We start from the raw sequence: 15,066 nt of genomic DNA on the forward strand, positions 1-15,066 counted from the left end.
TCTGACTGGTCAGTGTTGTCTTCAATAGTTCTAAGTTTTCATTTTAATTTCCCTATTTTTCAAATTAACTACTTGTTTATTGCTATCATTATCATACCTGTCCATTTTTGTTAATCATATTTTCTCATGTGAATTGCGTGTTCCCAAATATCTCTAAAACCAGAATTTTTGATATTATTGTTTAACTACATTTTAAATTGCTCAAATCTCCTACTTAATTGCTAAAATGAAAATTTGACTGACAGTCCTCAGCTGACTTCCATCATCTTTCTCCAGAGCCATCATGTTGGACTGCATCAGTTCTGTCTGTACAAATAATATAATTACTTGCCACCTGTAAAAATGAAGAAAGAATTAAAAATGTGTTGGAATCAAAGCTAGGAAGAAAGACCTCTTTCAAATGATTTTAAAGATGATTAGTAGAATAAAATTCAGTTAGAAATATGGAATAAAAGAAATCTTTACATGCATTCAATACTTAGATGAGTGTTCTAAACCCTTTCTTAGATAGTTATCAGTTTTATCATCAAAGTTGCCATTTTACCCTCTGGTAAACTGGTCTCTCTGTGATTAGAGAGATCAAAATCTGAGTTGAACTCCTGACCACATTGCTAAATTATATGCAATTTATTTAGCAGTTACTGTGTAATTAGTGTATCTTCATTTGAGCTATTGAGTTCCACATGTAAGATTTATAATTGCAAGATCAATTTTCAGCTAGCTGATTTCACTAGTAAGAGTTTTGCTTGTGGAATATTAAAATACTATTTTTAAATGACCATAGTAAAGAGGACTGTATTAGTCCACTTCAAATTAAAATAAGCACATCTACTTGCATCCTGTAGAAATATTTACAAGACACTAGAGACAGAAGAATGTAAAAGCACGTGCTTAAAACCAAGAAAACTGATTCAGAAGACTCATTTCAGTATGTGTGTGTGCATACATGAATGTGCATGTCTGCATCTGTATGTAATTTTCATTAAATAAGCTTATTACTTTCTAAGAAAGTTCTTCTTTCCAAAGAATAGATCTCCATGCCAGCAACACATGGAAATGCCAACAACAACAAAATCATTTTTAACAAAGCCTAGAATACCTCAGGAAGCTCAACATTGTGCTGAGAAGTTTTCTGCTTTTATACAGACCTACAGAAATGTTTAAAAAATTACTCTTTACAGCCTCAGCAGCCTTCACAAGCTTCTGTATTGTAGAAACGGGACACATTTTAATGAACTAGCCTTCAAAGCAGATAATGGGCTTTGGAGAGAACACTAATCAATCTGTGCATTTTGACTGTACCCGTTGCCAATGGAGTCTTTGTAACAGTAGCCCTGTCCCTGTTAGAAAAAAAAAGTAAAAAAAAAATTGGAATGTCAAATCTGAGTAGCCAGTGCAGGTTCATTATCTAGTATTGCGGTTTTCCCTTCCAGGGTAGGGAACCAATTTATTTTTACCAAAGTTAAACTCAGAAGTTTGATACCTACATGAACTAAGCAACTGATAGAAGCAATTAGAGGAAAAGTTGTACAGGCCACAACAATCTAAAAATCAGAGAACAGAGAAAGGAACTGGACAGAAGGAAAGAAAAGAGAAGGCAAAAATGAGCAAAATAATGAGCCCATGAAGAACTCAAGGAAGGGGATTCAGTCCTAGAGAGAGAAACATTTCTATGCAGATGAAAGGATAGACTTTATTATCAATTGCCTATAGTTAAACTTGCAGAAACATATGGACCACACCTCAGAATGTCCTTCTGGAGCATCTGCTGCAGATGGCCCACTCAGTAGCCTCTCAGTAGGTTTTTGCAGATGAGCCAAGACCAGGGCAGAAAATTCCAACATGCAGTGAGTTCCCCACTGCCGGTGAAGCTGCATGTATAGATGCATGGCTTCATGCATCCAGGTGCAAGAGGCATCCAGAACTAGGCTTTTGTTCTGCAAATATTATTTAAATATATTTTTGTATTAGCATTTTTTAACAATTCCATTGCTAATAAAAAGAAACTATTTTAGTATTAATTTCTCCCAGCTGGATTTTGAATGAAGCCATTAATGTGATTTATGAGCCCACGTTGAATTTTTCTCCTACTCAAGGTAAGGGAAACAAATGCAATTTGACTTGGTGCCTTTTTGGGAAAAAAAAAAAAAAAAAAAAAAACGACCAGCAAATAAGTGATTTTTGAGTCATTTGGAATAACGATAATAATAAAGATGGAATGGAAAATTCTGTGAAATCTGTTCAACGCAAGCCTTAATTGTTAATTCAGCATCAAACTTTATTTGGAGCATAAAGCCACAAGATGGGCAAAATATAAAAATGCTTATGTCTTAGTTCACAGAGCTAGATATTATTAAGTACTGGAGAGATCTAGAAATGTGGTGCTTAGTGGCTGAATGAGGCCAGACGTTTCCCTAGAAAGGCTAAAAGCAACCCTTTTCTCTCACTTCATCTAGTTGTCAAACTGCATCGGAAAATATTATCTATTACCTTTCAAAAAGCAGGAAAAATTCCCAAATCTCACAGAAGAAAAGATGGAAGAAAGCTAGGAAAACAAAAAACCAAAAAGGTATGAAGAAGTCATAGGGAGAGCAAACCCAGTGATTTTTTTTTTCTTTTTTAAGATTAAAAATAGGTTAATAGCAGCCACCACTGCTACTTTAGTATTTTGTGGTTAGACTTGTGTAAATCAACAGATACTTCCATTGCAGAAAATAGCACTGTGCCAGACTGACATGAGTGTAGTTTCAGATTTTCTAGGTATCAAGCAATACTAGCATTTTGTCACTACAAAAGGGGGTTTGTAAAAAGCCACAATGGAAAGCACACCAAGTGGCAGGTACATTGTGATTCCTGAATCTGCAGGTGCTCTAGTACACAAATTAACTCTTTCTTTTGTGTCAGTAAGTTGTTAATTTTGAAATACCAGACTCCGTAATTATTTAATTGTTTTTCACTTTCACCAGGAATAACTCATTCTTAAGCAATCCCTGATATCTATCCATAACAATAGTCCTCCTCTGTCTGTTCCCTATCTATCTAACCTTCAAATTCCCCTCAGAAGACTATTCTGTTGCTTTAGATAATCAATATGTAATTCAACAGAAATACAAAGCTAGGGGCAGCACAAGATTTAATTGAATTAAATACCGCAAGGGCACAGCCTCCATTTTCAAAATCCTTTTTTGTAGCTGCAACAGAAATTCCAGTCAGTTACAGTGGAGTGCTATAGACTGCAGGCCTCGTAACAAAGAATTCAGGTTAGCAGTGTTGTTGCAGAAAACATGGGAACCTTGATTGCAGTGGGCATTGACTACAATACAAATAAGTCTCTTCTATGCTCATGACCAGCACTTCTGTGGAAGAAAAACGTTAAGTGGTGTTTGTATCCTTGACACAATATGAAGTGAGATTAAGATAAGCTTCTCTGTGGGTGAGTATAACAAGAGAATTAAAAATAATATTTTTTACAATAGGATATGCAGTAAGATACCTGCACATTGAAGACTGCTATCAGTTTAACTTAAGAGGAAAGAAAATGCATGTATTCCACAGTTTTATTAGGTTAAGCCTATTTAAAAGCCCTTTTCTTCTCTCTTTCTCTGGTGTCTGTAAGGCACCTGTCACCTTGGAATATAATCCCCTAATTCAAGCAGATGTAATTTAGGTAAACATGTCTGTCCTAGTTACCAGATGCACTACTGCCCTCTGCCAATTAGTGTAAAATAGTAGTGTTGATTTGTGATACACAGAAAAATCCCAACTCAATAAAATCAATAAAATTTTCCATTAAGTTGGAAAGGGGTAAAGATTCTAAAGCAAAGAAAATGATGAATGTATACATGAATAAAGAATTACTTATAACATAGCAGAATATACCAGACATAATGGCTTTGTCTCCTTTTTCTGTGTAAAAGGACTGTGGTGACACAAAGGAACACTTACATGCTTGTGGCTGGGCAGAAGTATGCCACAGCATATGCACCCAAGGAAAAACACCATCTCCTTCACAATCCAGGCACAGATGCAAGAGGCATAATTGCAGGCACAGGGAGCGGGAGGATGAGCTGTGACTCATAGCTCTCCACAGCTGCCAGGCCCTGGTCCCACAGGCTTGCCACGCCTGGGGCTTGTTGGCAGGCAGTCGGAGAGGAACAGACCCGTCTAGGAAAGCACCAGTGTGAACAGCTGGGGGACCAGGTGACCAGCGTACACTGGGTACAGCAGTAACCTAAGCTTACCTAAATCATGTCTGGAGTCACTTCTTTCCTGAATCAATGAAGTTTGGAGGGGTAGATTACACATACTGCCTGGAGCCATTCCCCTGCCTGCCCATAGGCACTGTTTGGCTGGTACATACCATCATCCATGGCCCAACGTCCCGTCCCATCCTTGGCTCATCCCCATCCCCACGGAGGTGCCTGATGCCCAGGGATGGGGCTACCCCGGCTGACCCCAGTTTGCCCTGCTCCCCAGTCCCCATGAGCCACATGCCTTGAGGACCATAACTCACAGTAATTCCATTATTCAATGATTAGGCAGTAAAAATTAAAAAAGAAAAATATATGTTATCCTGATTGTGAAAAGGTAACACTTCACTATGTTCTAAAGAAGAAATTATCTTCAAAAAGAATGATTAAAAAAATGGCTTTCATGTGGATGGAACATGGGTATTTCACAGTCTTTACTCCTCCTGTGGTAGTAGCAAGATCTTAAGAGAATTTCTCCCTCTTCATTTTGTGCCAGGAACAAATTTAAGCAGCTGTGGAAACATGTATTTCTTTCTCAGTCACCATCTAAGGTAGGTACCAAAATGAATGTAGCCCAGAGACCTCTCTCCTTCTAACCTTACAATTCCATAGTTGAGCATGGTATTCAGATTTCTATCGTTGCAACATTTTACAATGTTCTGCTACAGCTTCTGATAACTTTGGTCCAAGACTTGAGGTATAATTACTCCCTAACAGGTTTCTCAAAGCACAACTATAAAAATTGGTCTGTTTTTTTTTTTCCCCCCCTTCATGGATCTCTTCTCAGGAAGATATAATGAGAAATAAAAGGCCTCTTTCCATATTTCATGACTATCTAGTGTTCTGTGACATCTTCAAAAATCTCTTACAGAAAAGACAACTACAGACACAAGGGCTATTTACCTATTTTTCTAATATCTCAATCGAAAACAAAGATGACAACACAGACTTCTGTGACCTGTGGGCTTTAAATTTGCTCTAAGATAAATGTTATATGCAACATTTGCTCAAAGCTGCACCAAATGTGAAATAAGCAGCAGTTGGGCAAACAAACATATAGACAAGTTTAAGATACAAACAGGAATTTTGGATTCTATATGTAATATTGAATTAATGTCACTGAAGCTAACATCACTAGCTTCCTGAAACTGATTTGAGTCAAGGTTCTCCTTACTATAGGGGTTTTTTATCCAATTAAAGATGATAATGTTAGGTGGTGAATATATAATGCTGCAATAACAGAGATGTTGTATGTCCTTCAACTTATGTAATAAAAGCAACCAATCAAATCATCAGTGTTGCAGTCAAATGTTTGTTACTAATTTGATTCTCTTTTGTGAATTATTGGCCCTTATTCTCTGTATTTATTTGTTTTTATACCCAGTTTTCTTGTTTAATTTTCAGGATGCTGAGAACCAGAAACTTCACATACAGAACTTCATCTCTTATGTTGCTCAACATTTGTTTTACCTAGTGCATACTTGGTATTACAAATACCATGGTGATGATAAGCAACCATCTTTAAAATGACAAGTTATAAGCTATGGCATATTTCACATTGGGTCATACTGAAAACTAGAATATAAAATATACTAGCCAAGTTTTAATTGGAATTGACACTTAATCATGTGTAGAATTGATATGGGAAATTACCAAGCAACTTGACAAGTGAAGAAGACAAGTAATTTAATACTTCATGTCTCAGTTTTCAGATGCTTCGTATTCACCAAGTGTCTTACACCTAAGGAAAAATATGCTCAACCCAAAACTAAAGTAAGTTCGAGACATAAAAATTATTTTTCCAAAGTATAATCTGTGGTTTCTAAAAAACATCAAATGAGTTTTTGAAAAAGCAGAACAGATTTTGAATCTAATATGCTACCAGTCCAGATGTACTACAATGTTTTCTGTGTCCCTATGTCGAGATATCATTTTTATCAGAGGCCTCATTGACAAGCAAAAGTGAGGACCAATGCTGAGCCACACAGAACATTAACTGCATCCGTGGAGGAATTAAAGAAGGAATCATTAGAAGACTCAGCACATAATATGGAACAGAAAATTAAAATAAGTGCATGGTACTATATGCATACAACTGGTGAAGTACTTACTTGTGGTTAACGGATTTTTAAAGCCATGAGTATTTCCTTTTTTTTTAAATAAACTTAGCAGAACATTTTGATTAGTGGAAAATCCATTACTTGGATGACAAGGGAACAACTGACTTTCTAACACAGCTGCTGCGGCCATGCTACATCTATTTGTATACCGTAAGTACACTAGCAATATTACAAATCTTTGTAATGATCTTCTCCAAAACTTTCCACTCTGCAGTTATCTAAGAAGCATTAAACTAAACACCACACAATTTACAGTTAGGCTGGCTAGCCAGTTTCAATAAACTGGTCATGAGGTGCTGTTAATAGCCAACATCTGAAGAATTTCTACTTAAAGCAAAGAATCAGTGGTTAGAGTCAGAGTTGTTAAATGCTCATGTGAGACTGCATTTTACAAAATGAAATCAAGGAAGTTAAATCTAAAAAAAAAAAAAAAAAGAAAAAGAGAGAGAGAGCTAATGGCCATCATGTTAAAGACCCTAATAAATTTAGCTGAGTTTCATATGAAAAATCTGGCAGAGTTATTCAAGCAAGATGTGGGTAAGAGGTAATCGATATGGTTACTTACACTGCATGGAAGACTGATAGAATATCAATTCCAATGAGAACAACTCTGCAATAGTATAAAAGTAGTGTCAATATGGTAAGGAATTATAAATCTATTTGGTTACAATGAGATCATTCACTATATACACACTGCTTGAGAAAGGTGATAGATGTTATCCCTCAGTCACTGTTGCTGGAGGAGTAAGGAAGTAATGCTGGTACATACTATTATGCCTGTGCTATCTTCCATTCAGAGCTAATCACATGAATTAGACATTTGAGCAACATTACACATATACAGCTCCTATTGAAGTCAATGGGTAAAATTCACAGCTGGCATAGCCTCTTTGTTTGAATGGAATCATTCCATGGAATGAACAGAAAATCAACAGGCATATTTGGGAGCAAAATGGGGTTCTATCAACACACTGACATTATTTTCCTTGATGACTGGGTTTACTTCGGTTACAGAGGCATCAAAAACTCTTCATGCAAATACATCTAAAACATACTCGCAGTGAAACCGAAACAAACCCTGTGATTTTACAAAGTTCCACAAATGATTATATATACTCAGTGAGATTCAGTTGCTTAAACATAAGCAATTGATGCCATTTCAGATCCTTAACGGTATCCTGGCTGGATGTCAGGATAGACAAAAAAGTATAATCGCATCCACGTAGATGTCTAATATTTGAGAATGTCTGGCTGCACATGTTATGGCAACTGAATACCACTCAAAGAGTTTTAAGGGAACAGTTTAAAAGTGCAAAGATGCGGATTTTCATAAATGGTGTATTCCGGGGCCAGCAGAGATGGACAGGCCTGTTGACACTCAGCGATGGTCTGAAAGGAAGAAGGGGCACCAGCTGGTATTGTAGAATTATCCCCAAATACCTCTGACCTAAATGTGATTTAACTACACATACTGGTTGGCTCCTGTGCAAAGAGATTGCTCATAATTTTCTTTTTAACTCTTCAAGAACCATTTAATGATGAAATAGAGGAGCAGCCTAAACTGGAAGACATTACCTACCAATCAAAGGGCTCCGATTTACTTAGCCAGCTATGCATGAGCTTCTTGTAAGAGTAAGTTGTAAGGCATCTGAAATCTGTTCAGATTTCTTGATGTCTTGAGAGCGGCTGCTACTTGAAGGCAGACTGGATTTTAAATAAAATAGTGACTGCAGAACATTTACTCAACAAAAGCCACGGTAAGGTTATGGTTCAGATTTGCCCCAAGTTTTATTTTACCCCAGAACTGATTCATTTATCTCTACTCAAAGATTAGTAATGCTCTTCTTTCCCCAGTAACAAAGTAACAGTTTTTGCAAGGAATGCTTTATAGGCTATATAGATCAAATTACCAGTAATTTTTAACTGAGAGAGTACCACTGTTTGACTGTCATGTAAATAGATATATATTAATACTTGAAACATTGATTCTTAGAATTTCTTCCTGCCAACCACCTGACTTTGTAATTTCTGTAACCTCCTGCACTGAAAGTGGTGTAGAGTGCGGTTGCCAAAATGCTTGGTCAAATACCCACTGATCAAAGTGCAAATAAGCAGTTTAATATGTGACCAAAACGTAGAGGTCCTAAGCAAAAATTAATTGATACATGACAATTCGACTTATAATTTCCTATACATTTACAAAATAAAAATAACCCTAAAACAACAGCCCTATTTGTTGAATCCATAGAGGCAGGAAGTTTAGATATTATAAATTGACCTGTGTGCCCTAGATATTGGAAATACAACAGCAGCATTTCTGGGCAGATAAAACGTTGGTGGTTTTTGCTTGCCAAAGAATATTCTTTTGTTTGTGGCTTTTTCATACAGTATTAAAAAGCTATACTCAAAGCAATAAGCAATATAGACCTCAAGTTCAATATACTTCTAGAAAAGTAATTTCCTAACACTCAGAATTGTCTGATTCCTGACATTTAAAATCTGGTAATGTTTATATGATAGCATATGATCATTTAATCATTTATATGAAATAGAGGTCTTAGAGAAACCTCACTTTTACTAATTATTTTGAAGTGTTTCAAAGATGGATTTATAATTGTTCAATAAGATGCCAGGAATGTGAATCTTTAGAAAAAGACAAATAGTTAATTGATAACTGAGGATTTATAAGCCACTTACAGAATAAAGTAGATAATAATTTGTAATAATTTGTAATAATTGTAGTATAATCTGAAATTTTTGGAGATAACTTTAAGATTCTTGGTATTTTAAACATTGTTTATCCTAGTGAATAATGCATGACAATTATTTCTAAGGAGACAACTGAGGTACCACTCACATAAATGTTAATATGTTAATGTCTGTATAAAATTAGCTCATGAGATAAAAATACTACATTTTCTATTACATGTTTCTTAAAGTAGAAAAAGTTTTATGTGCTCTCATCAAACAGCCTTAAATGTCATTCATGTGCAGCTGCTGAGACATAAGCACGTACCTACAGAATCAGTAGATATAAGATCACCTAAAAAGGAGTTGTTTTACCTGAGCGGCCTCAACAAAGATGACGTTGCTATCCCTATATTATAGTGACTTTATATAGAACCAGCAACATGAATAATCATTCTGGTTAGTCACATTATATATGGGGAAAAAAAGGAATATGATCTGAGCAAGATCAAATGTAATCAAAATTTAATGTTAATGCTTTCATTTCTGAAGCGAGGACACAATATAGCGCCTCCCTGAAAGGCTCACATTTCTTCTGCGTGAACTCCCACATCAGAAAAACTACAAACTCTGAAGCGTGCCCCCCTTGATTATGGAACAACGTTTCTTCGATTTAGTATTAATATGTTACTATAGTCGAATAGGGTACTTATGTGGTTCTTTGCAAGCACATTGCTTAAAGGTACTATCAGATAAAACAACATTGTTGGATGGTATCAAGTCTAACTTCAAACAGTACGTCTTGTACATAGTCATAACTAACACACTGCACCATGACGCATTCAAACAGCTGTGTGCGTGCTCTATCATGTTACTGAAACAAATGTTGGGAGCAATTCAGAAAGTCAAGGAAGTGCAGCCTTTGAATTAAAGTTCTCTCTTTTCAACCTCTTCAATACACAAGACAGTCTTAGTTTTTCATTCAAAACAGCTAGGAAATCAAAACGAAAATAGTATAATTAAATCATTCAGTCGCTGAGGTGAGCAGCTCCAGAGCTGGCCCAGCAAGGAAACATCAGGGCAGTGGAGAGACCCATCAGGTGTTGGCAGCTCACGCAAGAGACGCTGATGAGGCCTGGGCGTTGCCAGGGCAATGGCGGCCACCCTCACACCCGTACAAAGCAGCCTTGGGAGCGCTAGCAACCAGGAGTGCTGCGAAGGGCTGTGAACAGAGCGGGCATACAGGGCGTGGCGCATCAGCCGGGGCCTGGCGCCGCAGTTTGCACGGCAGTTCGCCCAGGAAGGTCATCGTCACCCTACCATCTCAAAAGGTCAGTTCAATTGGTCATCGGCCTCTCAGAAGGAGCTTAGCTGTGGTATCCACCCAGCAGAAAGCTATGTCCTCTGCACTCACCAGAATGGATGTGGCAACCCAGACAGAGCTCCCACAAAAACATGCAGCCATGCAGGTCTCAGGCTGCAGAGCGTACCAGAGCCTTTCACTAGTAACTGGTAGCAGTAGTGAGAACAGCTGTGTGAGGTGTGAGCAAGTAGATGATGTGCTCAGCCTGGTGGCAGAGCTACAAGAGGAAGTAGAAAGGTTAAGGAGCATCAGGGAGTCTGAGAAAGAGATGGACTGGTGGAACCATGCTCTGCCCTCCCTGAGACAGAAACAGGAACATCCACTGGAAAAAACACAAGATCAAGGGGATCCTGTATCCTCCCCCCACCAGGCAGAAGGCAGTAGCTTGAAGGAAAGGAGTAAATGGAGGCAAGTCTACGCTCGGGGCGGCAGGCGAATCACCTGCTTGCCTACCTTGCCTTCCCAGGTGCCTCTATACAACAGGTATGAGGCTCTGGATATGGAAGGTCAGTCAATTGATGATGTGGATGATGGTCCATCTACACCAGAGGTGTTGCCAAGGTCAGAAAGGCCTACTCCCCGTATCACAACCACCTCCATGAGGAAGAAAAGGTGGGTTATAGTTGTAGGTGACTCCCTTCCGAGGGGAACAGAAGGTCCAATATGCCGGACAGACCCTCCTCTTAGGGAAGTCTGCTGCTTTCCTGGGGCCCGGGTTAAGGACATGACTAGGAAACTTCCTAGCCTGTTACAGCCCTTGGACTGTTATCCTTTGTTGCTCATCCATGTGGGTGGCAATGAAGCCACAACGTATAGTCCAAAGGCGATCAAAAGAGACTTGAGGGCGTTGGGATGGTTCGTAAAGGAATCCGGAGCACAGGAAATTTTTTCCTCTATCCTTCCAGTTGCAGGCAGCGATATTAGAAGAAACAGATGGACTCAGTCTATTAATACATGCCTTGATGGCTGGTGTCACCAGCAAAATTTTGCGTTTTTCGATAATGCAATGGTCTACACGGCACCAGACCTCCTGACGTCAGATGGGATTCGTCTTTCTTAAAGGGGGAGGAGGGTCTTTGCTCATGAGCTAGCGGGGCTGATTGACAGAGCTTTAAACTAGACTTGAAGGGCGAGGGGAATAATATCAGGCTCACCTGTGACAAGCCATGGGACAGCACGCCAAGATTAGAGGGATGAGGTACTAGCGAGGGCCCTCAGCCTGTTGCTCTGCGATGTGCTGGGTACACTGGAGCACACTTGAAGTCTTACAGAGAGAGGCCAGGGGCTCCTGAGGTAATAGGAGCCAAGACGGAAACAGGAAACACCAGTGAAATACCTCAAAGGAATTAAGGTGTGTTCCTCTAAGATGATACATCTGACAGCCCAGCTGAAGTGCCTCTACAGCAATGCATGCAGCATGGGCAACGAACAGGGGGAGCTGGAAGCCACTGTGCTGCTATAAAGCTGTGACCTAGTTGCCATTACTGAAACTTGGTGGGACGAATCCCACAACTGGAGTGCAGCTGTCGATGGCTACAAGCCATTCAGAAGGGACAGGTGAGGAAGGAGGGGCAGACGGGTTGCCCTCTATGTCAAGAAATGGATAGATGGTGAAGAGCTGTCTCTGAAGAATAGCCATGTGCAGGTTGAAAGCTTATGAGTAAGAATTAGAGACCAAGGCAAGAAAGGGAACCTTGTGGTTGGTTTTTACTACAGGCTGCCCAATCAAGGGGAGCTTATTGACAAAGCCTTCCTACTCCAGCTACAGAAGGCATCACGCTCGCAGGCTCTTATCCTGCTGGGGGACTTCAGCCACTCTGACAACTGCTGGAGAAGTAGCACAGTGAGCTGCAGGCAATCTAGGAGACTCCTGGAGTTCATCGAGAACGTTTTAGTAGGGCCTGTAGTGATAGGACAAGGAGTAATGGTTTTAAACTAAAAGAGGGTGGATTCAGACTAGGTATAAGGAAGAAATTTTTACAATGAGGGTGGTGAAACACTGGAACAGGCTGCCCAGAGAGGCTGTAGATGCCCCATCCCTGGAAACATTCAAGGTCAGGTTGGACGGGGCTCTGAGCAACTTGATCCAGTTGAAGATGTCCCTGCTCACGGCAGGAGGGTTGGAATAGATGAACTTTAAAGGTCCCTTCCAACCCAAACCATTCTATGATTCTATGAAATTTCTCTGCATATTCATGTCCTTTAGAGTCTGAGCCAAAGTGATCATAGTCCTTCAATATCAAGCCATATTCAGATTTGAAATATTTAAGTTAATAATTTTACCTAAGACAGTCTGAATAGGTCTTTTATTGTCATCTGAAGTTATTCAGACTTAAACTTATTTTCTCACTTCAGCGTATTAAACCTTACAGGTTTTTGCAAAATCATACCAATGCTCCGACATCTACCTCAGAGAACTATTTTAATGAGGCAAATTCTCTTTCAGCAGGTTGAACATGCACAGAATAATGCCACCAAAATGATGCTACTACAAAATGACTCAACCTCAAGAATAGAGGACCCAGGAATTTATGGACATATCTCAGCTTAAAAAAGAAGCTAAACTTTCAAATCTGACAATTTTTTTTCTCCGAAAAACACTTTTTGAATGGGAAACTGAAACCTCCAATCTTTACATCAGTTCTCAGTGCAGAGCATCTTCACCATGATTCTCTTCAATCCCAGAATGCAGATGTGTACATCTAAGCACTGAAATTAATATTTAAGTATATAATATGTATCTTCTGATTTGTCAGAGTTCTCATTACCCACAATCTTAGCTTTCAAATCGACCCAAGGTTATTTGGACAGTGGCTTCAAGTTAGTGATTAGGTAGAACATCAAGCAACAGTGCATAAATTATTCAGAAAAATTTGACCATAATTGCAAGTTTAATGTTTCTTTTCTTGCTTTCTGCTGTTATTTTCAGACATTCCTCTCTCTTATTAATAATAGACACTGTCACAGTCTTCATTTTCAACCTTCTTTTTTTTCTGCTTTTTCCATTATATTACACTAGACTTGTCTGAAAATTGGTATTGTCCATCCTTTTATTAAAAAAAAAAAAAAGTCAGTATGAATTTCTTGGGTGCGGCAAAACAAAATGCTGTCTCACTGAAGATCTATGAAGCCTCTACATTTTCTCTGTCCTTCACTGTGTTTCTTTCCCATGGATCTTTAAAGACCATTAACACTTTAGATGCTTGCTAATTCTAGATGTCTCCCATTACTTTCTCTCTCCTCCCCACATCTCTTTCTGTGTAAATTGTCCTGCCACAGGTTTACCTCCGAAACAAAACAGGACAAGTGGACAACTAGAATTACAGCGTCATACTAAAAGGGCTGAAAATCTTGGGCAGGTTAGAAAACTAGACAGCTCTTAGAGACAGAAAATCATACAAACAGTTTGTGACAGAGTATTTGACTGAAATGGTAGTATAAGCATTAAAACTAGATCTGATTTTGTTCATTTTGTAGATCAGCAACTTGGAAAAGACAATGTTCAGTGCCTTGGTGGAGTTTACCACACATAAAAAAATGGAGCCAGTCAGCACAGAGATGGAAGAGAGCAGACAGAGTGCAGAATGACTCAGAAAAGCAGCAGCTTGGGCTGATAAGGGGCTTTACTGAGACTAATGTGAAGCGATGAGATTGTTGACAGATAATTCAGAAAATAAATGTACACTGGGACCTGCATTGTGGCTGGGTGAAACAGTTGAATAAAACCTGAAAAGTCCGGTACAGTGATTTTTTTTAGTAGTAGAAGGTATAATTTGAAAAGTTTAATAGGAGTACTGACCATAATTTTAAGGGACGTGTGTTAGACGAGTATTGAGGTTAGCTTCACAACTTGTATGAGATGGCATTGTGACAATGCTCCCTTGAAATTTGCTCTCCTTCTGCTGGAGGACATCCCATTATTTCATACTTCTCCTTCAGCTACACAATGCCACACAGGAAATTAATTCACCAATCACATCTCAATCACTAGGTTGAACATTCTGTATTCTTGTAGATTAGACATGAAGAGATCACAAGAGGAGATATCAAGTTACAGAAAACTTGAAAGAAAGCAAAAAGAACAAATTTGTCTGTGTAAGGCTATTAAAAAGTTGCGTATGGACACTGCTGTCCTCATGTATTATTCGTCTTAATTGTGGCTTCATTTCCCTCTGTCGAAATAACAAGATGTATGCACACATTTCTGACAGCAATGGCAGAGTAACCAACAGTTTGAAAATTTGATTGTAACATCCAGAAGAAAGCTTCACAAATTTGGTGAATACTGCTAATCAGTTTTCTTTCCTTGAAGAGAAATGTTGTCCATTTTCCACGTTTCTCTGTGGAGAACTACCAAGCAAAGTGTACCATCAAGAAATAAGTTATAGCTCTTTAAGCTTCTGCTTGGCCATCCACCAGGAAACTTTTCATACAATTTAATGTAGCCTGAATCTAACAGTGATCCTCAGAGGACTTGCTGGCACTTGAACAAGCTACTATAATAAGCACAGTCTGACTGTGTGTCTTCCCTTCCTTCAGCATAGCAGGTCTCTCTGACTTTGGAAAACCATTCCACATGCACCCCTGAACTTTACAGGCAATAAGTATCATTTATTATACAAACAAGAATTTGGCCATTTGAGGT

This window comes from Gymnogyps californianus, chromosome Z, assembly GCF_018139145.2.
Source record: "Gymnogyps californianus isolate 813 chromosome Z, ASM1813914v2, whole genome shotgun sequence".
Lineage (NCBI taxonomy): Eukaryota > Metazoa > Chordata > Aves > Accipitriformes > Cathartidae > Gymnogyps > Gymnogyps californianus.